At 33.6% G+C, this 3474-nt stretch overlaps 1 pseudogene; it reads left to right on the top strand.

Annotated features, from left to right (window-relative positions):
* The first annotated feature begins 237 nt into the window (after positions 1–237).
* LOC141720771 (3-ketoacyl-CoA synthase 6-like) lies at positions 238–3050 on the top strand (annotated as a pseudogene).
* Positions 3051–3474: the final 424 nt, after the last annotated feature.

Raw genomic sequence — 3474 nt, 5'->3', positions numbered from 1 at the left:
TTTCATGTTAGTGGCCTTTTGTATCATATACTAAAATTACAAATAAAAAAAATAAATTTTTATGTTATGTCATAAATCTTGTCATTTTTTATAATTAATCACAAGCATCCCAGTAACTCTTGCGGTCTTACCTTCCAAAAGAGAAGAGCTGACCCCTGCACCGACTATTTAATGGCATCATTCACCTTCTTCATGTACAAGTACAACTATATGATTAATGATCTTTAACCATTCTTATAAGTAACAAACTTTTTATCTGCTCTTGATCAATTGAGTATATATTCCATACTGCCTTTCTGTACTTGTATCTTCGTCGCCCTTTCGTCTATCAATCCACATATGGAAGCTTTCTCTATAATTCTGAATAACCATCATGATAATCAGTTTATTCTTTATGCATTGCTCACACTATCAACTTTTTTACTCTTCTCCATCATCCAACTTTACATCTCAAAGTATCAACCAGTGTACCTTGTAAATTTCTCTTGTTTGAAACCACCAGACTACTGCAGAGTACCCATTGCAGTCTATCTTGAACACATCAGAGAATTTGATTTCCTAGACCAAACCAGTGTAGATTTCATGTCGAAAATAATCACTTCATCTGGACAAGGTGATGAAACTTATTATCCACCAGCTTTGTTCTATATTCCACCTGTTCCAACTGACCGTGAAGCAGTGGAAGAAGTCCACATGGTCCTCTTCCCTGTTTTTGAAGATCTGTTATTGAAAACAAATCTTGAACCTCACGATATCGATATTCTTATCGTTAATTGCAGTGGATTCTGCCCTGCACCGTCACTTTCATCAATCATAGTCAACAAGTACAACATGAAAGAAGATATCAAGAGCTATACACTTACTGGCATGGGATGCAGCGCAAGTGCGATAGCTATTGACATGGCTAGAAACATTTTAAACACTCTTAGAAACTCCAACGCTGTCGTACTAAGTACAGAGATCTTGTCAACCGGATGGTATCAAGGCAAAGAAAAAGAGAAACTAATCATCAACTGCATGTTCCGCATGGGCAGTGCAGCAGTCTTGCTGTCAAACAAAAAAAATGCAAGAAAACAATCAAAATACAAGCTCCTTTATAGCTTAAGAACTCAAACAGCTTCGGATGACAAGGCTTACTATTCTGCAATGCGCGAAGAAGACTCCAAAGGATTCACCGGTGTAACTGTTAAGAAAGAATCACTTCAAGCTTTTGCAGAAACAGTACGCTCTCATTTAGTTAGCCTAGGTTCATCAATCTTGCCATTAGTCGAGAAATTGCGATACGTTAAATGTGTACTTAGGAAGAGTATGATAAACAAGAGCACGGAGATATATGTGCCTGATTTTAAATCAGTGGTACAACATTTTTGTTTTCCAACAACAGGGAAACCAATGCTAAGAAAGGTAGGGAAAGAGTTGAAGCTTGAAGAGAAAGACATGGAAGCTAGTTTTATGACATTGCACAGGTTTGGTAATCAATCTTCATCTTCATTGTGGTATGTTTTAGCATATATGGAAGCCAAGGAGAATGTGAAGAAGGGTGACAAAGTGTGGCAGCTTGGGCTTGGGAGTGGATACAAGTGTATTAGCTTACTCTGGGAATGTGTTGGGCCTATTATCGGAGAGGCTCACAGTGGCCCATAGGCTGATTGCATCTCTCGGTATCCTATAGTTCCTACCTCAACTATCCAGTAGTTATTTCTAGGAGGTGTATATGCAGGAGGCTTAAATATTATATAAAGAGTAAAAGCATTACGTGTATATACACTTTACTGGCTTAAAATCCGTACCTTGCAATGGACAGATCATACATGTTTTTAATATTATATAGGTTTTTTAAGTCCACATTTATATGATAATTTTGTTTTAGTCTGCATAATTATTATATATTATTTTTTTAGTTAGTTGTATTGTATTTTAATTTTAATTTTATTTTTATGTGTGTTTTGATCAATTATATAATATATTTTTTCTTGAAGAATAATATATATTATTTTGTTTATCATAGTTCAAAAGTATAATTTTATAGCCAGATCAGTAGTATTTATTATTATGTTTTAGCCCGAGGCTCATTTTATCAACCAAAACCAATTAATTATATTTAGTTTGTTTAAACTTATTTTAGCCAGAAATATCAATTAGAATAATATAAAACTCGATATAATAGAATTAAAATTGGTAGAAGAAATTAATTTAAATTGGTAGAAGAAGTTGACTTTAATATCAATTATAGTGATATAGAGTTGGATATAAAATAGAATTTAAATTGGTGGAGGAAACTGACTTTAATATCAATTAAAATTAAAATTAAAATTGACTCACTAACATCAATTAGAATTAAAATAAATAGGTAAAGAGTAGATAAGTAATTTCAGCAAGTACTGACCGACGGACCGACTATCAAAATTTTAATGTTTCGTCTATTATAATATATAATATAGTATAGATGTGTATATTTCATAAACTAACACTTATTAATTATTATACTGCAATTCGCATTTATTTAAAATATGTGGCCGGCCGTTAATTTTGAGTAACACCGTCAAAATATTTAAGAGCAAATCTGTCTTTCTAATTTAAAATATAATTTATTATATCTACCGTTATGCTCGCCGCTACTCCTCATCGCGGCGGTCATCCCTTTTTTTCGATCAAATCGAGTCGCTACACCACCCAAGGCCTTCAACATCCACCTCCAAAACTTCTCTCAAACATCTATATTCACGGAAATATAAGTAATTTGTATCTTATTCGAATTTTTAATAAAAGTTTGTAATTTGAGTTTTATTTTTGTGGTTCGTTTGGAAACGATCTTGGTATAGGTGTATAGATTCTTAAATTTGGAGTCGTTTGATTGTGATTTCGGAGGTTAATGAGCTCAACATGAAACGGCCGCTTTCAGCGAATCCTTGCGTTGAACCAGGCTTGTTCTTCGTTGTAAATGATGTATTATTGATTATATGATGTATATAAATTGTATGTGTGTATAGATATAAGTTTCCGTTGTAAAATTTAGTTCTTCATAAATTAATTGTTTTTACGTTTGATGATTGGTTCTTCGATTTTCCGGCTGCGTTGTTCACGTTTTGTTGATTTGAATCAGCTTGTTAGCTTCATATGACTGTTTAGTTGAGTTTGTGATGTATTAATTGAAGTTTTGGATAGTTATAGTATTGTCGGATACTTTGAAGTCAAGCTGCCGATTTTTTTTCAATTCCGTCGGAATCTTTTTTTTTGTTAGTTTGCGATGCTGTGAATATCGTCTGAGTTGCTGGTAATGTTTTGGATGTATCTGAATTAAAAACATGTAAAAACCGTACAATTTTGGGGCCAACAGACATGGCGAAGCATGTGGCCGGATTTTTTGAAGTAGGCGAAACAAGGAAGAAAAAGGGAGAGGACGAAGGAATGAAAAATAGGAAGGGAAAAAGACTGTTTTACCCTTATAAAAAGTAACGGAGTTAGATGAAATAG

The sequence above is a fragment of the Apium graveolens genome, chromosome 4 (genome assembly GCF_009905375.1).
Source record: "Apium graveolens cultivar Ventura chromosome 4, ASM990537v1, whole genome shotgun sequence".
In the NCBI taxonomy this organism is placed as follows: domain Eukaryota; kingdom Viridiplantae; phylum Streptophyta; class Magnoliopsida; order Apiales; family Apiaceae; genus Apium; species Apium graveolens.
The sequence above is the reverse complement of the archived record's forward strand: the minus strand, read 5'-3'. Positions and strand labels throughout refer to the sequence as shown.